The sequence below is a fragment of the Pseudochaenichthys georgianus genome, chromosome 6, assembly GCF_902827115.2.
Source record: "Pseudochaenichthys georgianus chromosome 6, fPseGeo1.2, whole genome shotgun sequence".
Lineage (NCBI taxonomy): Eukaryota > Metazoa > Chordata > Actinopteri > Perciformes > Channichthyidae > Pseudochaenichthys > Pseudochaenichthys georgianus.
In genome coordinates this window covers 35,441,406-35,466,568 of record NC_047508.1, presented here as the reverse complement: position 1 = coordinate 35,466,568, position 25,163 = coordinate 35,441,406, and the positions used below count along the sequence as shown (strand labels likewise).

The window sequence follows — 25,163 nt, the reverse complement described above, 5'->3', positions numbered from 1 at the left end:
ATCAGTTTAGCCTGTTGAGAACTAAGATTTAAAAAAGAATGTTCTAATAGCCAGCAGATATTTTATTATATAACTACTTGGCAGTAAAGAAAATGCAATAAAAAGATGGCTTTCTCAGATAAATGTTTTTATAAACCAAATGAATAACAGAACTTGCTCCCTCAGCACAGTTCAGAGTGTTGATGGCAAAACTGCTGAAGAGCAGTTTACCTGTAAATGATGCATCCTGGGAGTTTGTGATCTCATCTATCACTGTACAGTTAGATTTAAAGCTGTGTCACAGATATCCCTTCACTGTTGCTCAAATAGATGAATGGGGTGGCGTAACGTTGTGCTTAGCCAAGCTTGTTCCTGTTCTTTGGCAATTATTCCTTTTAATAGTACTGGAGGACATTGCACGTAAACGGTCCCTGCCCATGCATAAGTTAAGGGTGAAATCAATCATAATGTATTGCAAACTCCGTCAATGAACCATTTGAATTTAGCAGTGGCTTTACTTTAGTAAATTTGAGCATCACCTTGTTGTTGAATGTGACTTTGAAGCTCTTATCAGTGGCCCCACATGTGACAGAGGAACCCAGCAAGAGCCGAAAACTGGGACGATAATGGATGGTTTGTTTACATTTGAGGGTGGTTAAAATGCAAGACACCAAAGCTATCTGCACAAGCTTTATACCAGGTCGTTCTGAAAAGGGTTGGAAAAATGCGTATTTGCTCCTTAATGCCATACAATCTCCAATATTCATGACATGACGTATTCAATTTCACTTTAAGTACCAGAATCAGCCTGTGCAAATGACCCCAAGACCCCCGAGGGCTTTGGCTGTAAGTTTGTGCAAAGAAAGTGAAACCTTCTCCCTGCAGAAGCTGCATGCAATGTGTAACACAACTCGAGTCCTGAATGATTGACGAGCCGACAGCAGCTGGCAGCAGAAAGATAGCAACAACATATAAAGAGCAACAACGAGAAGTGTAGGAGAGCTGCTATGGCAGATCACATCCAGTGGGATGTTGCATCACCTCCGTATCCGGTTGGTCTTTTTCTCAAATGATTGCAAGTTGTTTTGGTGAAGAAAGTGCAGAGTTTGGTACACAGAAATCTGAGGGGCAAGTTTTGTTTTGAGACGCCACTTTGATTCACTTAACCGCTGATCGTCATTCACCATGTCAGAATCCCAAAGTGATATATCATTTCATAGAGCAGCTACCTGATGATGATGATGATGATGATGATGTGGTTGGTATACATATTGGCAGCATAGTATGGTGTATATATACTATACTATGCTGCCAGTACAGAAAGCGGGCTGTCAAGAATGTGCAGAGAGACGAAGCACGTAACCATTTTCACAGCTTTCACATCACTGCACACCTGGCTAATCCATGCAGAACGCGGGCATAGCTGACTTCAGATTTTAGAGAAGGTTGGGTGATGCCTACCTCTAAAAACTCTATGTGCTTAATATTTTTTTTGTTCATAAAAAGACGATTGATCTGAAAAGGGCCTCGTATACGATCTGTGTACTTTAAGCCTTAGGATTCACCCCAAGTTACCAAACGGCCTTAAAAAGATCTTGAAACATCACATGATCAAATGTGAGGGTGCTTAGATCTACTCGGGTATTACACATACACACATATTGACTTGGAGCAAAACAATGGGATCCTACCTGACCCGATTTAACTGAATCTAGATGGGACCCTATTCCTATAGCCAGGGGGTTTCCCCTGAGAGGACATATATATATATATGTGTGTGTGTTCCCTCAGGGGCAGATGAAGACCCTAACTGGTTAGAAACATGGTGTGTAGCCGCATGAATGTGAAATCAAGCATTACTTAAATATGTGGCTGTTTTAATTGTGCCTTCCAAACAAAACAAATGTATTGTGGGAAAGTAAAGTTGTGTAAACACCTTGGAGATTCCCTTTGCCTGTCAGCTGCTGAGTAAGTTACTGTTGTTCTACGTGTTCGAGCTCCCTCGTGTTGCCCCGCTTTCTTACGTAATCCAAACAGCACGGGCTGATGGTTGCACACGATCAAAGCAATACACAAAGCTGTACTGTATGGACAGAATGCGGATGTGGAGCACAGCAGGCTGCCTCTGTTGGAGTCTTTTAAAGCGTTTTGATCGGACAAGCTGTTCCCTCTTCAGGAAGCCAGGCAGCTGAGATCCCAGGAGACTTGTTAAAGTAGCATTTTTTTATGTTTTCCTCTCTTTTTACTTCTGGCGAGAGCTTGAGTGTAGTCTACTGTCAGTTGACAACATGTGCAGTTTGACGAGGGATTCCCATCTTCTCAAGACTCCGGTTTCTTTCTGCAGCTGTTGTCTTTTACAACACATTATCTGGTCACAGTCGCACCATTGTGACGTTACTGCCTGTGCTGTACTGTCTGCACAAGGGCAAGGTTCACTTCATCACAGCTCTGCAGTTGTTTGCAAAGAAGAAGTGGATGTGAAGGGTTTGTGTAATGAGCCTGATGGTAGTGAAGCAGAACATGTAAATACACAACATGGTACACAGTGCATCGCTCCCTGGGACTGAAATGTACTGCGCCGCTGAACAGGCGTGCAACACAGATGGAGCTACTTGCTACCAACTAAAATATACATAAAGACCGTGACAACTCGGGGTTAGCCACTCTCAGAGTAAATGTAAAGGCTGTTACAGCATGAGATGACAAATATAAACAATTAACACATTCCTAGCAAACCAAAAGCACAGAGCTTGTGTAACTCTATTGTTGCCTGAGATAAGAAGGACTTATTAAGTGACCAATTACTACAGCTACCACTTTGAATCCAACAGCATTTTTTTACCATGAGCACACCGCAGAAGACCACACTCTGTCAGATGTTTGACGAGGGAACGTGCACGGGAAGATTTATGATTATTCTCAGATTACACAGTGATTATGCGACGCTTCCTCATCTCATGAACATCCTTGTCCGAGTCTTATCTTTGTTCAATCATTAACTTTAAAGTCACTAACATGTTATTGTGCTTTCTGGCCGGCTAAGTCTTTCATTTAAGAAGCTTTCAAGTTTTTAAAGGCAGGATCTCAACATAAGAATTCTCCCTCCTGCTACAACCTAACTTTATTTTTAGCTAAAACATTTATGCCTGTCATTTTGAGTATACACCTTTTATCTCCTGTGGAGGATAGTAGTTGGATATTTATGCACTCGCTCAGCCTCATTATTAGGTTTGTGTTTTCCTCAGAGGACACAAATACACTCTCTGTTGCTACGCTGGGTCTTAATCCGTGTTAATGTGTGTTATCAATCACGCTAAAACACACGTTTGTGAGCAGCGGGACTGAGGTGCAGTTTAGAGATGTGACACCCACATCACTCGGGAAATGTGTGTGTGTGTGTGTGTCTGGCTGCATCTCATATCTGCTTCTACTGATGGGCTCGCGTCCAAACGGCGATCAGTATTCTGCTGCCATGAGCCCCGTGCCTAATTGATGCTCCCTTTGACTGTCATCATAATAAATTGGGTTTCATTCACTTGTGATGAAATTAGATCTCCACTCAGCAGCCCAATGGAGCTCCATTAGGGTACGAGCCCATGTTGGGAGATTCGGAGCTATGATCTAATGATCACCATTGGCACAGAGTTGAATTGTGTGCAGCGATATTGTCAATGAGTGGCAGCCTGAGGCCTGAACTGGATGGTTGTAGTGTCCGAGGTTTGTGTTGAGTTTCTCACAAGACCAAGTCATGTTAACAGAGCTTTGCATGGCTGTAAACCAGGGTCTCACCGTAAGAAGGTGCACCTCCAAGGAATTTTTTCGTAACATAAAACAATATGAAATATTTTACTTATAGGTCCTTTTCAATCTTTTTTTTTTAACATCTTTATACCTTTCCTCTCCAGCACAACTGGTTTCATGATTATTATGGTAAGCACTGTTAAAAAGAAGGATTCAAACTGATTGTGAGTGCGAACAATTTTGTTCTCCCTATAACGTTATGATACTTAAACTCAAGGAACCTTCCTGATACCAAAGCTCTCATCTCACAAGTGTCCAAAACGTGTTATACTTCAATACGTGGAGCTCATTGAGATATTTTGTTCTAAAAAGGCAAATGAAGCCAGAGGTGGTTGTGACTGAAACACCAGCTTTTTTATAACGATACTGAAAAAGAAAGTATATTTAATGTGAAAATGTTACGTAATCTGCAGAAATGATTGGTTTGTATTGCCTATAATTATAGTGTATCTCCATCACACATACTGTAGACAAAAATAATCCATGCAAAATTGTTAAAAACTCAACCTGTCACTGAAACCTTGAAAACGTTTTCCCTTGCATCACTGATGTCCAACACTACGAAGGATCCTCTTTTTCTACAGCTGGAACTCATTTCACAAGATAAGTTGACTGTAGGTCAAAAGCAATTCCTCTTACTGTTAAATATAACCAGAATATTATTTACTGGTAAGAATGTACTGTTGACAGTGTGTTCCTTCTTTAGACCATGTAATAATAATAATAACCTCAGGCTCTGAGCAAATGTAATGCTGAGCTGCATGATGCTGATTTAAATGCTATTACATAAACATTGCATTTAGTTGTATTGCCCTGAAAGTTTAAAACTGTTTTTCACAAGGACAAGGACATTTGTGTTTGGTAGATGATTTCTTTGTGGCAACAATGCTTCTTGGCAATACATCTTATACAGTTGGAAAGCCTGTTTTCTGACCTTTCCAAGGGTACCACATTTGTGAGGAACAAGCATGTGTGGGATGGGCAGCAGAGCTGAGTATGTGGGTTGCGACCCATGAAGAATGTGACAAATCTCTTTCAGAATCTCTTTACCCAGAGGGGACACGTGTAAATAAAAGACATGAAAAGTGGATTTTTGCATAATAGGTGACCTTTAAATGAAAGCTCCCCTATTATTAAATCAGACAGCGGGATTAAAAAGGTAAAGATAATAGGAGTTTGATTCATGGATCCTACTTTCTTTGCTAGTATATTTATTTCATCTAAATAGTTCAAATCAACAACAAAAATAAAGATTGTACAAAAAGTGATTTAGTCATTGAGGTAACACATTTCCTAATTACCCATAAAAAGAAACGCAGAACATTTCTCCAGTAGTTTTTGCTTGTGTGTTAGTTGCTCCAAACAGACAGGCTTTGCATAACAAGCACTGTCAGGGGAATAACTGTATCACCAGGAGCTCAGAGCTGCAGAGCTGCACATACATTTGACTTAGGAACAGGTTGTTCTTTGGTTTATATAATCAGTCTGAATACATATCCCAGATCAAATATTCTAAATGAAGCCCAGAGGCAGCGATGTGTTTTGGTCTGGTGGCTTGATGTTGCTTGGGAGACATTTACGTCACAGAAGATGTAGCGTCTGATAATTAGCACCCACGGTGTATTGTACAGGAAATGAATACAGTCAACCTGAATAACACAGAAGGGTTGCCATAGAGCTTGTTGTGGAGAGTTTGGCTAATACGGCAATATAATGGGCTCCGCTTTTGTTGAGTGCAGCCATCCTTCTGCATGGGTGGTCTTTTTCAGTTTTTGACTTGGTAATGGTTTGTAAGCTTAACACGAGAGAAGAACTGTAATCAAAGTTTCATCTGCTGCTGGCTTGCTGTGCTTCTACCTGCTGAGGGCTGTCATGTTGATGGAAACCATTCTTCACTTCATCATCAATTTGGATCACCAAGGCAACTTTAAAATAATAGAGGTATTTTTCTGAGTATCTCCCTGGATCTTACCAGAATAATAACTCTGATTGACTTCTTCCTACAAAGCTCCAGTAAGCCTTGTAGCAATGGAAAAAACAGAGTCACATTGATTAGGACAATCTACTTTAGCAGGACTTGAAGTTTATATTTCTATATTTTTCTATATATCTTGAATTAAACCACCAGGTTCACTGCAACAGCCTCATTTCAGCATGAATAAGCAATCAAATATAGTCCAAGGTGATAGGAGAATAAAACTGATCCTTTTTCTCAAGTTTTAACCCCAAATAGAACGACGGAAAGGGATAATTATAACACGTCAGAACACCAAGGGATTAGTATCATCCAGCAGCTGATAGGATAGGAGTCTATTCCTGACAGGATCAGAAATGAACAGAAAACAAACAGTTGCTTGGCAGTAAATATATGCATGCAGTGAAGGAGAGACGTCTAATGAGACATCTACTGGAGTCGAATAAGTTGAATTCATTATACAATCCAGGTCTCAAAGTCAGTGGGGGGATGAAACTGTTTGGAGCCCTATTTAATATAATACAGATCTGCAGAGGTCTTGTTTCTGATGCAGTATGAATGAATCTCAATTGATGCTGTAAGGGAAACTGGATATTTAAGGTTGTTGATATTAGATAACAGAAAAAGGCTTTTGAATAGCACTGAAATACTAAGTTGATTAATCACTGGGCTGCATGTTAGGCATTTTAACCACACTACAACTATTGTTGTAATGTTAAAGGTCACCTATCATGCTATGTTTAGGCAATAGCATAGGTATCAGATATATACAAATATATTAAAAACATGTCTATGAAGTGTTTTGCTCAAAATACCAAACAGATCACCCATTCTAGCCATGCCTCATATCCCTCTGTTTCACTTCCTGTTTCAAAAGTGCTGATTTGGGGGATAAAGCTTTAAAATTAAAAAAATATTGATAAAAAAAAGTATGGGTCTGAGCTCATGCGGGACCCGGCAGCTACTGTCTAAACTAAATACTGCCGTGATGAAACGCCATATCATGGATTATCAAGGATTATTTCTGAAACAGTTTGGAGCTCAAAGGCTTTCTCTCTTGCCGGTTATACCACAAGGTGAGTTCCTTTTTATTTCCTGCTTCTTCACACACATGCTCTCCAGTACAGGTTAGCTCCGAGTGTTAGCGATGCTAATGTAAACACCGACCATATTACATCCAAAACAGTCGTCATTGTTTCTGACAGCAACTTTCTGATAGTGCCGTGGGTCCACATTTACGATATTACATCATATCGGACGCAAATCTGGATCAGCTCCGTTGTACCCCCGTTTTTAGATGGGTACGGAGGAAAAGAGAGAGGGTTTTATTTTCTGACGCTGCGTGAGTTCCGACACACCGGGGACACATATTTATGTATAAAATACATCAAAAAGTGCATTTTGCATGATAGGTAAAAAAAAACTAAAGTAGCAATGCTCACTTCAACCTAAGGGTTTACATGTGAAAGAGGACGGGAAGCACTGTCAAAGAGGTTTTCCTTTGAATTTCTTTAAGCATGTCTCACCATACAGTATTACTGGCCTTTGGGTACCGGCATACCATGTACCTATCCGATGTAGTATTGTTTGATTAATAAGCCGTATAGCTCACTGTGTTGAAGAGATGCGATCATCATTTTATGTGTAAGGCAGCATCAGGCTTGACTTAAACATACAAACATACGTGTATATTTCCTGAATTGTTGGTTCAACATAGTTACAGATATCTCCAAAGTGAATTGATTCATCGAGTCAGTTTCAGCTGCTATTCAATATCAGTTGAAAGTTAATAACCTTAGCTTTTGACTGCTGGTCAGACAAAACATGCCATTTGAAGACTTCGCTTAAGGGACTTGTTAACATTTGATAGATGATCCATTGATTAATCAAAAAAGTAGTCGATGAAAGATTGATTTTCAAAATATTTGAGTAGAACTCCTACTGTGGAGCAGCATATCTTCTAGTTTACAAGAATATCTTTGATCAAACAGATTGTGTTGAGTTTTCCTGCTAAATGTCACAGAGACACACTAGCTGTGACATTAGAGTCACTTTCGAGGCCTAAGAAAGTACTCCAGGAATTGTTCCTCAGCAGCTCCCTACAACCGCAGCTCCGTTAAGGTTTGAGCTGCCTGCAGGCAACACAAAGCCCTCATCTGTCAACGCATCGGCGCTTTAGACCTCAAATTCAGTTGTTTTTGTTGGTGTTTGGCTGTGACTCATGCAGAAGAACTGGATGTGTGTTGGCTCCGGGGTTCAGGAGACATATCCTGTATCAGTTGTGTGTGATGCAGACAGACAGAACAGTATCTCCCAGACACAAGCCAGCATTGTTTGTTTGCATTAACACCCCACTCTGGGCTCAGTTGGTTTCTCTTGGAAACATTCCCCGTCATCATCTTCCTGACCCCGGGTTTAAAATAGCTTCCACCCACAGACAAATAGCCTTGTGGGAATTTAAAAAATGAAGACAGTGAAAATAATGACATGGGACAGTAATGCATGACAAAACTGCAGATCGAACAAAGCAGTGTTTTGAATCTTAATGTCTCCTCTTTGGCGTGCATTAATATTCTACTGTAGGTTTCCACAGACCACCCTGGATGTTGAGCTTCACTAAACTGAGAGTTGGCTCTTGCAAAAACATGTTGTTCTGCTCCAACAGCTATCTCACGGTATTCAATACTAATAAACCAACAATAAACAGGCCTGGAACAGTAAAGACACTAATGTATATATTTTGTTTGGTTTGTTGTAGGTTACACACTTTTCCCATCAATGTATCTCTTTTTTAGCCTTTAACTTGGCAAGAGATTCCTAAACAATTATTGAAAATGTTATGGATTTGAAATTGAAACTGTTATAGCAGGAATACCATTTTGAAACACAAAGAGGAATGGCTATAGGGAACAAAGGACAAATGGACCCCTAACCCTACACATGTAACTGCAACCTTTACAAAGAAACTTACATTTACAATATATGAAATATATGAAATAATATAACAATATATATAATAATAATATAATAATAATAATATATAACAATATATGAAAGTCTGTCAAAATGGACAGAGAGCACCCATAAGATATAGCCTATTACTATATGTGATTAGAAGACTCTGTTTTTATAGGTTTCTCATGTTGCCAATGTCAATGCAGTAAAAATACCAGGATAAATAATAACCCAAAGTGGCTTTTTGGAGTGCGTCTGATCCAACATTTCCCTGGACTCATGGTGTGGGTTTACCCTCAGATAACCCTCCTGAACAATAGTCGGTTTTAAGAGGTTTAACACCCCAGACTAAAGCCCAGAAATAGCCGTGACAGATTCCCTGTAGAGATGTGGAGAGCTCTCGAACACCTCGAGGTCACAGAGGGCACGAGGGCAGCGGTCGCACTGTATACTGCCAAGAATACCTCCGATGAGAACCCATAATAATCCACATACTCCGCATCCAAACTCTAATGGTGTTTTGGCAGCGTGTTTATATGGCCTGTTAGAAAAACCTTCAAATGCAAGGTTTGTGGGGCGTCCCAGGGATCATTACTGGAAGTGTTGGTCGACTGGCCCTCATAGTGGGATTAAACCTCATTAAGGCTGTCCTGACACTGACCCACGGAGAGTGAGCTCAACTCAGGCTTGCATGAGTTTGGCGGTTCTCCTGGGAATAATAACCTCCATTATGTCCTGAATTGCTCCCCAAATGCCAGTGAGTTCAACTATAAGCTCTAATATTATACGTTTCTGCTAAATGCTCTGAAGTCTCCTCTGAAAGAAATGATTTATCTGACTTGAAATGAATTTTCTTTTTAGCAGTTACCTGCTGTTATTCACTGATAATGTGGACGTGATTATTGCATATATTTCAATTCTTATTAGTCGTTATTGGAGAGAGGGATTATTTCCAGACATTACATTACATGGCGAATCAAATAATTATAGTCATTTGAGCCCATAATGACTCATGGATTATAGCGAGTCTTTAAGTAATACATTATCTCTGTCGGCATGGTGAGCACATACGTTCAGTGCTAAAATGTAGACCGATTTTCACACACATAACAGTTGAGTTTACACCCCATGTAATGAGGATTTTCTGATTTGTGCAATTACAATATGTAAAGCAGGAGGCTCAGTGATGGCTGACTTAAGAAACAAAAGCCCTATCTCCCACAGACACACACACACACGCACGCACGCACGCACACTGCTTTTATCCACATTAATGCATTTCCTGCCTCGTACCAACGCCAGCATCAATGTGTCTTCTGCTTTAACAATGAGGTGTACCGCCGGTGGGAAGAGAAACTGAAATAATGTATTGTTTTGAGCGAGGGCGAAAAACCCCAGAGATTTGCCCACGATGACTGCTGGCTCAGAGGCACAATCTTTACTGTACTTCAATAGTCTTTCAGAAGAAGAGCTATTGCTTTTTTGAGAAAAATATATTTAACTGCCATATGTTATCTGTGCATGTTAAAGCTGTAGATGTTTTTTGTGTTTCAAAGGCCAAATAAATAGTTATTTTAGGGCTTTTAGCTGTGTGTCACAGTCCTCATCAGCTAATGGAATTGGCTCAGGTATTTTATAATAACATAACAAATGACAATGTTAAAAGAAAGGTGACACAATGTAAAATGGTGTTTATGTTGCTCCATCTGAGCTACACCTTTTACGTTTTTACGTTCAACCCACAGTTATTATTTACTGTACTTAACTTTCCAACTGTATATCATTGTGTACTTACTGCACCATGAGGTTGTTCTCAGTGAAACACCAATATAAGCTCAGTGTACAATACCTGCTCAGCACCACACAGCAGACAATTCAGTTAACTATTAGTGAGGTGAAAATAGTGTAGCATTCAGTTACTATAGAGCCAGATAGCCACTCAGGGGAAGCCTGCTAGAAAATAGAATCTGAAAATGTCCATATACTGTACAATGTTGACACAAAGACCAAATCAAGTACTTCCATGCCTTATCACTTCCAACAAGAATAAAGCGAGCATCTCCGTTGCTCATCCAGAGGTCGCGTGCCTAGCTGTTCCTTCGGCCCCGTCCCTTGCCACGCTGCAAATGCATTTAAGCTTCTACCTTGACAACACGCTCCTTTTTATCTGGTGATAAAAGCTTTTCTCTCGATGTTGCACGGCTGAGCTAAAGTGACGGAGGCTCTGCTGCACCTCCGGCTCTATAATCAACATCCATTGTGTGACACCGACCGACGTTTAGCCCTTCGTCCTCTCCCCATGCATCTCTGCTGTCTCTCGCATCTGCTCCCTCCCTGCAACACCTCGGGGGGGGGGGGGGGGGGAGGTCAGGCCGACACACAGCTTTATATGGACCTTGCTGAGCGCAGAGCATTTCAGTTGGTGTGGATTGGGAGGCATACAGTGTATTCTACTGATGTTGAAGTGGCTTTACTGTACTGTACTATCTGCCTGTTGATTTCAATACATGTAACTATACATCTTGTTCTTTGTCACATAGGAGCACATACAGTACAGTACATACAGTATTGTAATGTAACCTGCTTGTAAGACTCTGTAAATGAGGAGTTACTGTATACCATAGATTACATCTAAATTGGTCTCTGTGTTTGCAAAGGCAACGTAGCTGAAAGTGTGACAAAAACAACTTGTCGCTTGTTTGCCAAAATGTATTTGTTTGTTTGTAAGATAACTATATATTCCAGTAATGTTCTTTAGACAATTCTGAGGTACTTGTGCTATATCTCATGTTTCTCCTATTTTATACTTCTACTCCACCACATTACGCTTTATTCGAAAACAATAATATTCAGTTATGGCATAATGTTTATTAAAATAGATGATTACCCGATACTATACCAGTAGTTAACCGTTGTTTCTCGTCAAATTTCTACACTACTAAAAAGCCGCTTACATGTTAATGCATCAGTATTAATAATTCAGCAATACAAATTATATGTAAGACCTGAAGAGAATGTTTAGTTTTCACACTTTTGGTACATCTTGAAAATAGTTCTTCAGTTCTTTAAGTTATCTAGCTAGTTAAATACAAGTATTGTCTGTAAGTATTTTACCATTCTGGATTTACTACTGTTAGTACATAGTCTGTATTTCTGGTTGACTCTGACATGTGAAGGATGCTCTGTGGTGTGAATATAAAGTGGTTTGTTAGCAATGTAAACAACTTGAACATACATATTCCTACTGACTCACAAAACAAAACAAGAATATTGTCGTTCCCTCATCATCACCAAGTCACATTTCACACTGATCACCTAGAGGTCAAACGAAGTCGAAGAGGAGGCCACGTGGAAAAGCTGATTTGGTCACAGGTCCGACCAATAATGATGATTGATTTAGAGTGAGGTCATGCATGCAAACATGTACATGCTATGTCAACAGTATGGTTATTCTTCGAGTGTGTTCTCTGTTCAAATCCCCCAAGAGAGAAGACCCCTGACTTCCTCCCTCAAGGTTTTAATTGAATTGTTAACCAAAATAAACAGATGTAGCTTATTATGTATGCATGGTAATAAACAAGAATGAACACTAATACTACAACATGAATACACATTTGCATATTACATTATTACATGTTGCAGTATTACATTTCCCTCGTGAGAGATCACTCATGTGTGATTGAACAGTTTCTTTTCAGTCAATATTACAAACGTCTCGGGAGTTTGAATCAATGTAATGTTTCTTCCCTTTTGAGTTGCGCACACACACACACACACACACACACACACACACACACACACACACACACACACACACACACACACACACACACACACACACACACACACACGCGCGCGCGCAGACACACACACACACACACACCATTTCAAAAAGCCACTGGGTGTCTGAATTTTTAACAGCTTGTTTGTTGTTTGAATACCTTCAGCTTCTCATTTCAGTAACTGCACAAAAAGAGGAATCGTTTCGTGATGCCAATAAGAAAACATCCCCTTCCCCCCGGAGAAGCAACACACTTCAAAGCAATGTACATACACACATTGAAGAGGAAAATACTGCATCAAACATTTAAAGTTGTATCAGCTGCAAACAAGCAGAGAAAGGTTGGACTTGTGTTGCTGGTGTACGTGTTGCCCAAAGGTCAGGGAGAATCCATGCGGGAGGAGCGGGCTACAGATGTTAACGTTGACAGTATAATAGCACAAAATGCTAGTTGGCTTTCTGCCTTTGAAGAGTACACAGGGGCCACATGGAGGTAGAGACTAGGCACCGAGTGTTCGTGTGCGTCGCTAGATTATCATCTGTTAGGTTAAATCATATACTGAGGGGAAGCCGGCATCAAAGCAACTTTTCATCAAGGAACCTGCGTCTGTCAGCCTCTCTCTCAGTGCACATATATACTGTACACACGCCTTTGCTCTTTTGAACTCCTTCTTTCCACCAGGCGCACTAACAGATCAACACAAATGAACGAATGAATATAGAAAGACACATACTACACACACACACACACACACACACACACACACACACACACACACACACGCGCGCGCAGGGCCGGGGAACTTGCTGTGAACCCCGGGGAGAGAGATGTCACAATGACAGACCAGATGAACCAAATGAATGCAGATCAGAAAACAAGACACTTCTGGGCACACTCGGTGACGACATGCTGCTGTTTGGATTGAGCGAAGTATGTTCTTATTTCACTGCCTTTGCTGTTTTCAGTTAATCAGTTGCAGTATACACTTTGTTGGAAATAGTTCAAAAGGATTTTTGGTGAGTGGGGGATAAGAGGATCCAGGGCACTCAAAAAGGCAAATTGAAGTCTGTATTCTGTCAGATGTGAAAACCAATATATTTCCGTGGTTTACTTTTTAGCCTTTAAGCTGATATTTCAATTCAGTTGTATTTTAAATCATTACCAACAAGTAAAACTCCAAAGAGCATGAAAGCCAACAAGCCTTTCACAATGGCAGTTTTGCACTTACAGATGTTCCTAAACCAAACCAAGACACTGTATTTGAGTTAAGCTAGACTAAGCTTAGTTTGATTTAAATTGACTTGACTTGTATGTTTCTTTTGTTTTTTATATGAAGGTATTTGTATATAGAAATAACCAAATGCAACGATACCGAGAACAATGTTGCAGCCCTAAGGACAACTTCTTTCATAATATGGTTGTGAACATTACAATCATGTTCACCTTTGCTTGTGGCTGTGCTCCCTTTAGGCCTTCAGCTGGTTTACCCACACACGTCAGGCCAATGTGGTTTGCAGCTACACAGCTACACAATCCGCAGGTAAGGACAGCGCAGTGAAAGGGTTAAAGTAACGGGGACAATCAGAGTTAAACTAATCCAGTGTGAAAACCTAAGATGGTTATTTATGTGTTCATGCTGGCCCTTCTGCCTCTTGCGGCCATTAAGGGTGTAGCAGGGGCAACACTAACTTTCTGTCTCGGGTGTCAATTTCCTCTTTTCAAATTCAGAATATATGCTTCTATTTCATATTTCAGTGGGTGGAAATAGCAAAGGAAGCGTTTATATAAGAGTTATTGGAAGTTAAACATAGATTAGAGAGAGTGTGTAGCTAAACACACGTGATAAAGAGCTGGTAAATAAGATGCACCTTTAGTAAGATAGGCTGTTATAAGCTTTCTGTAAGTACTCTTCTACATTGGAGGAATTTGGCAATATCCGATACTTTGCTGAGGAAATGTTCAATTTCCAGCCCAAAATGTGTCTTCTGTTTGTATGTGATAAACTGGGGACACACTTCAATCTCACCATGAGCAGAAAGTAGACTGCAATACAGTTTCAGTTTGTGCCCTCTCCTAAATAACCTCCGCTGTCTGCACTCTGATACGTCTAGATATAAGGCTGGAGAGTTTTTTTTTCTTTTCTTGCCTTATCTGAACCGTGAGATGACGATAGCACAGGTGTAATATTTTCAGCTTCTTGCCTCTGACTTTTACGTCTGAGGTTTAGGCACCAAAAAGTCTTCCTCTGCCAAAAGATTGTCTGCATCTGGTGCCGCCAGCGACTCTGCAGTTCCACCAGTTTGATCATCTGTTCTGAATGTGAAATGCTCCTCACTCCAAATGTTCACCTTCAGGGCTTCTGCCAAGCCACCGGTCACGACGCCGCTCGTGTGTGTGTGTGTGTGTGTGTGTGTGTGTGTGTGTGTGTGTGTGTGTGTGTGTGTGTGTGTGTGTGTGTGTGTGTGTGTGTGTGTGTGTGTGTGTGTGTGTGTGTGTGTGTGTGTGTGTGTGTGTGTGTGTGTGTGTGTGTGTGTGTGTGTGTGTGTGTGTGTGTGTGTGTGTGTGTGTGTGTGTGTGTGTGTGTGTGTGTGTGTGTGTGTGTGTGTGTGTGTGTGTGTGTGTGTGTGTGTGTGTGTGTGTGTGTGTGTGTGTGTGTGTGTGTGTGTGTGTGTGTGTGTGTGTGTGTCAAAATGACTCCTCCTGAAAAGTCAGAGACACACTGATGGTGAGGAGTTTTCTGTGTGTGTCTGAGACAAGGGCCGTTTCTCAATCGCGAGGAAACTGGCTTCCAAGCCAATATTTCACGGATACTACGTCATCGAGTGCCGCCGAAGGACTGTTCCAATCTCCAGCATACTTGGAATTCCACCGAGGCCGCATCCTTGGTTTGGGGGTAATTTCGAGGCTGCACATGGGTAGACTTCGCGTCCTTCAAATCCCTACAATGCTTTGCGCACGGACCAATTTCCCCAAATCTGTGGCGAAAAATGTAATGTTCCACTCTTCGTTTTCCGATTGCTAGGAAGGATTCTTGCCTGGCTTCTGAGGGAAGTGACTCGGAAGACATGTGCTACCAAGCAAGCATCCTCACGATTAAGAAACGGCCAAGGTGACACAAGGGTTGCACGATTTGGAAAAAAACTACTAATAGCGACTATTTGACTATTATTGTGTTTATGATATGATTCAAGATATTGGAGGGAATAATCCGTTTTAGATAATAGATAGATACGAATTAAAATGATAACTACGATTGTGATCTGATTTATAAGCAGGATCTGTACAAACTGTCGAATATCGTTTGTAGCCCTATTAAAAAAAATGATGTTTCACATATTTTGCCTTTACCCTGTCTTATTACCCTTTTACTAGGGATGTAACGATACCAAAAACTCACGGTACGATAATATCGTGATAAAAAGTCCACGGTACGATATTTATCGCGATATTGAAAAATAAATGTGAATTTTTTTTTTTTACTTGAATTCTTTTTTCTTTATTAAATAATAAATCTGATTTGTACAGCATTTTAGTAAGATAGTAGTATTTTAAAGTGTCAACAATATAATAATCAGACCCTGCAATAGAATAAATCAAGTTTCACTTTAGTTTTTCAAGTAACTCTAACTCACTCACTCACTCACTCACTCACTCACTCACTCACTCACTCACTCACTCACTCACTCGGCATCATCGAGGTTATCTTTTAGGAATATGAGAATGTCCACATTTCCAGGTAGAAGCTGGGATGTTTGGGCGTTTACAATACCCCCTGCTGTGGAAAAATCTCTCTTGCTTGGTACTGATGTTGCTGGGACAGAGCGATATGCTTTGGCCATGGGTGACAGCAGTGGGTAAAACTGTGCATTGTCTCTCCACCACTTCGAAAACAATACCGTTTTTGCCAAGAAGGTGAGGCTTATTGACAGGGCGAGATATAAATACTGTTGGTACTTGTCAATGTCTCTAGGTATACATGTAGCCCTGTAAATACGATGTCCTTTTGTGTTATCTGTTGTTTTATGTTCATGTTGTAACCTACTTGCTGCTATGTTGGACAGGTCGATGATCTCAATGGGACCGTCTGGTTGAATAAAGGTTTTTAAAAAAAGATTATTTGAAAAAAATCGCGGTAGATTTTGTCAGTCTCACGACGGTATTGAGACATTTATTTACCGCGATATTCGATATATCGTTACATCCCTATCCTTTACCGTCATTTGTGTCCAGACCCAGCTGTCCCGAGCTGTCTAATGTTTGGTCCCTGCCATGGAGGTGACTGTCTAAGGTCCAGACTAAACAGAAAGCAAGGTAGGTCATCGCACTTGCTCGCTGCTTAATGATCCCTTTTAAAAGCTTCACTTTGGGGGGTTTGTATAAACAAATCCTGCTGAATGTGGACACTTTGCTGTCACTGAAATTAATGGACAGCGAGGCTTATGTAATATCCGTCCTTTTGTGTCAAAACACACACAGTTCAGAATAATTGCCCTACGTGCCTCCATCTGTGTTTATACCGAGAGCACAATACTTTTCTTTTATACATTTTTCATCAACCGGCCCTCCACCCCGCCCGCTGGAAGGCTTTGTGGTAAATGTTGAGCTTGAAAGTCCTCAAGGAGAATTTTTGCGATCACCTGCTGTAAATAAATACAGTCTCACAGAGTCCTCATTCATCCATTCAGTAAAGGTAAACACAATGCCTCAGCCATCACAACAAGGACCACAATATGAGCCCTAATGTGCCTTGCCTAATGTGATTTGCTTTCTTATTTGTTGCTATTGTCTGAGCATGCCTAATTTCTTCCACTTGTGTTAATTAACCATGTGGGCTTACCATAGAGACTTGGAGACGTATTGTCCATATGCATGCACGGGCACACACACAAACACACAACACACTTTCTATGCGCTTGCAGTACACACACTTGTTCCACACACTTATTCCACACAATGTCCCTTGTCATGCAAAATCATAAAAGCTCAAACCTGTGGCCCCTGGGCCGGTTTTCACACGTACACATGAGCGAGAGCGGGATTTTTCACAGGAGGAGCAGGCTTTTGAGTGAATGAACAAAGGGAATCTCCTTCCTCCTCACTCCGTCTAAATCCTATCCTGTGCCACCATGCGTCTGCCACACGCCTGTTTCCAAGTTACCGGCTGCCAGTCCTGCTTAATTGCCTCCTGTATAAAGTGACGGCTGATGAGAGCGAGCTGTCCTCACCCTTTCCTTCCTCTCGCTCGCTGTTACCTCACCTAAAAGAGAGACTCCACCTGACAACTGTACTGCATGCCTTCAGGGAATTATACAGTCGTGTTGACCTAGAATGAAACTTCCGTAATTTACCTGGGGACTTGCTGTATGGAAAATAAATCGAACTGAGGGACTTTTAATTATAAGAACTGCTCTCATGTAAGATAACTGCTCTGTGAGGACGTTTCATCTAAGCCTTAATAGACTCTAAGGGATGAAAGGCACATGAAAAGCTTTGAAAAGCAAATGTCTTGTGAGAAATAAAGTACAGAACAGAGGATAAAAGAATAACAGCAGGCAGTGTTTGCTTTAATGATAAGCAGCTTTTCCTCACTAACCTTTGCACGAGCCTGGAGGAAAGGGAAAGGTCTTTTGGCTCACTCCCGCTGGCAAAATGTACCACCCTGTTGCTCCTCGTTTCCCCTCTTCCTTTGTTGCACCCTTCCTCACAAATAGATCCTCCTCATCCTCGGTAACCGGGGCTGGAATTAACAGCTCATGAGGGGAAGCCAGGCGGAAGAGAAAAGAAAACACACCAGGGAAGAAAAGAAACACTTCTCTTCTCGCCCCTAAGTCCTCCTTCGGCAGTGTATCCCCATCCGTCAGCGCAGCAACTGAGTGTGAGAGGGGGAGAGAGACAGATGAAACGATACTGAGTAAGTGGGCGAGTGAGAGAGAAAGTGAGGGAGGGCGGGAGGAAGAGAGAGCTTGTGTGTGTGTGTGCGCTGAAGGGAGATCCTCTGAGCTCCTGTCTGTCTCCTCTGCATGCATTCCTCCCCGACAGAAGCCACGAGGTCAGCTGATTTCACTGTAACAAGACTTTATTTCCCCTTGAGGGAAAATACTTCCTGTTCTCTGCTCAACTTCCCTCATGAGTGAAATCACTCGGCATTTGAATGCCTTTTAAAAACCTCAATCTCTCTCTCTTTGATGCACAATCTCTCTCTCTGTTTCTTGATCTGAGCTTCCTTGTGAGATGTTATCTAATCTCCTCTCTCCCAACACCCCTATCCAGAGGTTCACCAGACAAATGAACAAGAAATGACAAGATTGCACAAGAATGCTGCAATTTCATTTCGGATACATGTTTGTTTGTTTGTATGTACAAACATACAAACCAACGGTGGCAACATCGTGTCAAGCGCATAAATGAACTGATACGCTGAGGAAAAATCTGCAAAGCTCCTCACGTAGGAAAGAAAATTACATTCATGGTGCACATCAGACACAACCATCATCTGTTGCTGCCCTGTATTTGGCCAGAAGAAGCATAATGAAACCGAAAATAAACAGAATACCATTAATATGAACAGTACGATCAATGCAATGGTACCTTATGGGTACTATTTATTGTTATTTTATGACCAAAATGTAATAATCAATTGAGAAGAGATAATACAATTAATACATTTCAGAACACCAATTAATTCAAGTAATTCAGAAAACGAAAATGCCACTTTTTTGCAACTTTGAGGTTCTAAATTAAATAATTTGCAACGCGAGAGAGTAAAAAGAAACCTGATTTCTTGCTATCTTTTATTTTGTTTAATATCTATTCAAAGGCATCCCTTTAGTCTACGGAAAACTATGACCACAGTTCGCAGACTAATTAATTGGGGAAGAGGGGAAACAGATCATTGATAATGAAATTCATCACTACGTGCAGCTCTTTTTCACACGACTATAAACACATGTGTGACAGAACAGGTGCTGGATGAGTGTGCCAACAAAGAGCAGATTGACTTGCTCCAGGTCACTATGGGACTTGTGGCACTTCATGGCTCCCTCCCAGCTGTGTTCATCAACACCTTCACTGCTTATAGCTCAGGATTCAATTAAAACGGTCTGAATGATATTCAAAACTTAAATTAAATCTTCTCAGAGCCTGGTGTCACGTCACTTAATGAAACACTACTGGGAACTGGTTTTGTAACATTAACAAGCATAAAGAAGAACCGTTATTACCCTGGTGCCTGGTCTGTGTATTGAAGAATATGTCAGCATAAATGAGGCCACTCCACCCAGCCATATCAACACTCATATTGCCCGAGGCGTGGGCCGAGGAGGTGGAGTTGCAGCAATCTTTGACTCAAGTTTACTTATCAATACTAAACCAAAATTAAATTATACCTCCTTTGAAAGTCTCGTTTTTAGTCTTACGCATCCGACCTGGAAAACTTTGCAGCCAATCTTATTTGTTACAGTGTACCGTGCACCAGGTCCTTATTCCGAATTCTTATCAGAATTCTCTGAGTTTTTATCAACTTTGGTTCTTAAAACAGAGAAAGTAATTATCGTAGGTGACTTTAATATTCATGTTGACGATGATAAAAATAGCCTTACTGCTGCATTTAACTCTATATTAGATTCTGTTGGTTTCTGTCAGAGTGTAAATAAACCAACCCACTGCTATAATCACACTCTCGACCTTGTTCTGACTTATGGTATTGAAATTGAGGAACTATTAGTCGAACCGCATAATCCTGCCTTATCCGACCATTTCTTAGTAACTTTTGAAGTACTGTTACGAGACTACAAAGCATTAGTCAAAAGCTCCTGCAGCAGAAACCTATCTGTTAGTGCTATAGCCACATTTAAGGAAGAGATTCCACCAATACTTAACTCGATAGCATGTCTGCATGTAAGGGAGGAAACTTATACAAAATGTACACCACCAATGATCATGTTGTTGATAGTGCTACAGATGCGCTGCGAATAAAATTAGACTCTGTTGCTCCTTTTGAAAAAGAAGAAAATAAAACAATATAGATTAGCTCCATGGCATAATGCCGAAACCCGCAAAAATAAAGCAAAAGTCGAGACAACTTGAAAGGATATGGCGTTCCACTAAACTTGAAGAATCTCGTTTAATTTGGCATATTACTCAATGAATATAAGAAAGCACTGCGTAAAGCGAGAGCAGCCTACCACTCTTCATTAATAGATGAGAATAAGAATAATGCAAGATTTCTTTTCAGCACTGTAGCCAGGCTGACAGAGAGCCACAGCTCGATTGAGCCTTCTATTCCCTTAGCACTCAGTAGCAATGATTTTATGTGCTTTTTTAACGATAAAATTGTTACTCTTAGAAACAAAATTAATGACCTCTTGCCTTTGACCAGTATAGTGTTATCAACAGCTCCCGGAAACCTAAGTTCTAATATTACACTAGATAGTAAACGAGAATGCTTTTCAGCCATAAACCTTGAACAATTACATTCAATGATTCTCTCTTCTAAACCATCAACGTGCATGTTAGACCCAATTCCAACTAAGCTGTTGAAGGAAGTTTTTCCATTAATTGGCACTTCTTTATTAAATATTATGAATGTCTTTATTATCAGGCTATGTTCCACAATCATTCAAAGTAGCAGTGATAAAACCGCTTCTTAATAAGCACAACCTCGATCCAGAGGTTTTAGCCAACTATAGACCTATTTCTAACCTTCCGTTCCTCTCAAACATTCTTGAGAAAGCAGTCGCAAAATAGTTGTGTGATTACTTAAAAAACAATGATTTATTTGAAGATTTTCAGTCTGGCTTTAGAACACATCATAGCACAGAGACAGCTCTGGTTAAAATCACAAATGACATTCTAACAAGGGACTTTTCTCTATTCTTGTTTTGCTCGATCTCAGTGCTGCATTTGATACTATCGACCATGATATCTTATTGCAAAGACTAGAGCACTTAGTTGGCATACAGGGAACTGTTTAGGCTGGTTTAGGTCCTATCTATCTGAACGCTCTCAGTTTGTACGTGTCAATGATGAATCTTCCACGCAAACCAAAGTTAGCCATGGAGTGCCACAGGGCTCAGTGCTCGGACCTATTTTGTTCACATTATATATGCTTCCGTTAGGCAATATTATAAGGAATCATTCTGTACATTTTCATTGTTATGCGGATGATACTCAACTATATTTATCAATCAAGCCTGATGAAATTAATCATCTAAATAAAATTCAAGACTGCCTCAAGGACTTAAAAATGTGGATAACCTTAAACTTTAAAACTTTAACTTAAAGTTATTGTACTTGGCCCGAAGAATCTACGAAACAAATTATCTAAAGAAATACTAACTATGGATGGCATTAATTTGGCCTCCAGTGAGACTGTGAGGAATCTTGGTGTTATATTTGATCAGGATTTATCCTTTAACGCCCACATAAAATCAATTTCAAGGACCGCCTACTTCCATCTACGTAACATTGCAAAAATCATCTTGCCTCAAAACGATGCAGAGAAACTAGTCCATGCATTTGTTACTTCTAGGCTGGATTATTGTAACTCTTTATTATCAGGGTGTACCAAGAAGTCAGTCAAGTCGCTTCAGCTGATTCAAAATGCTGCGGCTCGTGTACTAACCAGAGTTAGGAAAAGGGACCACATTACTCCTGTTCTGGCTTCCTTACACTGGCTCCCTATAGAACACAGGATAGAATTTAAAATTCTTCTTCTCGCCTACAAAGCCCTTAATGGGCAGGCGCCATCTTACCTTAAAGAACTCATTATACCCTACTGTCCTACTAGGGCATTGCGTTCCAAGAATGCAGGGTTGTTGGTTGTTCCTAGAGTCTCTAAAAGTACAATGGGAGCCAGAGCCTTTTCTTATCAAGCTCCACATTTGTGGAATCAGCTTCCAGTTTGTGTTCGGGCGGCAGACACCCTATCCGTTTTTAAGAGTGCGCTTAAGACCTTCCTTTTTGATAAAGCTTATATTTAGGGCTGATTAGATTCAGCCCTTAGTTTTGCTGATATAGGCTTAGTTTGTCGGGGGACATCTTACTTCTTCCTTCTCTCTGTCTACCTGTGTACTCTCATGTTCCGATTAACCCAGCTTCCCCAAATGTCTTTCTTTTTGGTGTCTATATACGCTGGGATCCGGAGTCATGGATGATCCTGCGGTCCTGTGTCCTGCATCGCGAGCCCTGGATCTTGAGTCGTGGCTGTGGTCCTGGATCATAGGTCCTGGATGGATATCCTCGTGGATTCATCTTCTTATTATACACACATGCATTTCCAAACATTTGGACTACCTATGTTGCAAATGTATTATCTTTTCAATTTACACACGGCATCTATTGCACGTCTGTCCGTCCTGGGAGAGGGATCCCTCCTCTGTTGCTCTCCCTGAGGTTTCTCCCATTTTTCTCTTTAAAACTGTGGGTTTTCTCCGGAAGTTTTTCCTTGTACGATGTGAGGGTCTAAGGACAGAGGGTGTCGTATTGTCATACTGATATTTTGTACAAACTGTGAAGTCCACTGAGACAAATGTAACATTTGTGATATTGGGCTATATAAATAAACATTGATTGATTGATTGATATTGTACACGCTGCATGTGATCCTGCATCTTTCCTCTCTGCCCATTCCTGATGTAACATGGCAGCCAGAGAGCCGAAGTGTTTCCCCTGAGTCCAGTACATATTGGATCAATATGCACATGAAGCGGTGGATCAATCGGGTCACACACATTGCTGAAAGGTCATTCAGGGGCCAACCTGACAGCTTCCCTAATTATGTTGATAAAGTGTCCAAATGTAAGGAATCGTGCCCACACCACAGGCAAACTGTCAGTTCACAACACAGCCAGGAAAGCTAAGGGTATGAACATATGGCCATGTCATCTTCACACTAGGGGTGGGCGGATCGATCCCAAAATATCGATACTTCCGATATTACGTTTCAAAATATCGATACTAGAGCCAATAGGATCGATACTTTTATACTTTTTCCCCCCCTCTCCTCTACTCGTCAATTTCATCAAAAACGATGTGCTGAGTGTATATGCGCTCTTTTCTTCTCTCTCCACTGCTGTCCTCCTCTCCTCGAGGCTCACGCACTCATAGCGCGCTCCCTGCCTGAACGCCGATTATCAAGCTGACAGACGACTTGCGAGTGCGACACACACACGCGCATGATGGCTGAGAGAAAGAGGAGCGTTGTATGGAGCTATTTCACAACTGTCAATTAAAACTTAGCGAACTGTGATGTATGCATTGTGCAAGAAGGCAGTTCGCTACTGTGGCCACTTTGTATTGTTATTTTTCATGTTTGCACTTTAAATTTGCAAAAGTAAAACGTTTATTTGTATATAAAAACTGTCCTGTCTTTAATCATGAAATCATTCAGATTTAGTCTATGTATGATGCATTCAGCTAAAAAATCACGTCATGCAGCTCTCCCCTATGTGAAAGTACATAAGACGCTTTTCATTTTATCGGTATCGGAGATACTGGCCCTGAAATACTTGGTATCGGATCGAATCCAGATTTTGTAGTATCGCCCACCCCTACTTCACACTGCACGCTGACCAGAGGTGCTCCCGTGGTGCATCATGGGTATTGTGTGGTCTCGGCTGGCGGGTGTTGCTTGGGGACTCATGGCAACATGCAGCAGGAGCTCTGATTAGGGACAGTTTCTGTATAACAGAGCTGGTGACTGTGAGGCCTGAGGCGGGATCGGGCCGTATGATGATCATCCAGAAGGAAGTATCCACAGCAAAGATGTGGACTGAGAGTTCGGAGGAAATAACTCACGCTAGAGTCATTGCCGATGCGGCACAATCATCCACAGGCCATCTTTTGTTCTCTCTTTGATACCAACATTCAGTGCAAAGCAAATAATTGTAAAGCTGGCTTAAAGGGGACCTATCATGCAAAATGCACTTTGTGATGTCTTTTATACATAAATATGTTTCCCCTGTGCGTCGGGGAACTCACGCAGCGTCAGAAAATAAAACCCTCTCTCTTTTCCTCCGTACCCAAATCTCTGAAAACGGGAGTACAACGAGCGGATACAGATTTGCTGCCGATCTGACGTCAAATCGGCGGCGGACCCACAGAAAGTTGCTATCAGAAACAATGCCTGACGTGTTTTGCACGTAATCTCATCTTTGTTTACATTAGCAAGCCTCGCTAACACTCAGAGCTAACCTATACTGGAGAGCACATGTGTTTAAAAAGCAGGAACTAAAAAAAGGTACTCACCTTGTGATAAACCCGCAAGAGAAAAAGCATTTGAGCTCCATACTGTTTCAGCTATAATCTTTGATGTGGTTTAAACAGGATGGCGTTTTATCAGAATTTAACTTTATCTCCGGTAGAATTCTGATCAGGCATTAGCTCCGCCTCCTCTGTTCTTTCTTTTTTAAAGCTAAGGACCCAAAATCCGCGTTTCACTAACAGGGCTGCAAAAGAGGAGTTTGAGCAGTCTGAGGCATGGCTACAATGGGTGATCTGTTTGGTATTTTAAGCAAAAAACTTCACAGACATGCTTTGTATAGGTATGGCCCTACAATATATTTTTCCAATATAGAATGATAGGTCCACTTTAAATCAGATCTCACTAACTCATATTGCATCTGATGATAGTGAATATGCAACCATCACAAAACCATAAAGGATGGTTTTAT

At 41.0% G+C, this 25,163-nt stretch overlaps 1 protein-coding gene and 1 long non-coding RNA gene across 4 annotated transcripts in view; one reads left to right on the top strand and one right to left on the bottom strand.

Annotated features, from left to right (window-relative positions):
• Positions 1–18,360, bottom strand: part of shisal1b (shisa like 1b) — a 42,530-nt gene extending 24,170 nt beyond the window's left edge. For 2 of the 3 annotated variants that reach the window (XM_034085973.2, XM_034085972.1), the window contains exon 1: positions 18,086–18,360. The gene's annotated coding sequence lies outside the window, so the exon portion shown is untranslated. The remainder of the gene's footprint in view (positions 1–18,085) is intronic. The other variant, XM_071203567.1, reaches the window with a different exon arrangement.
• The window catches only part of LOC139434062 (uncharacterized), a 100,506-nt gene that overhangs the window by 28,999 nt on the left and 46,344 nt on the right, over positions 1–25,163 (top strand). The window lies entirely within an intron of this gene.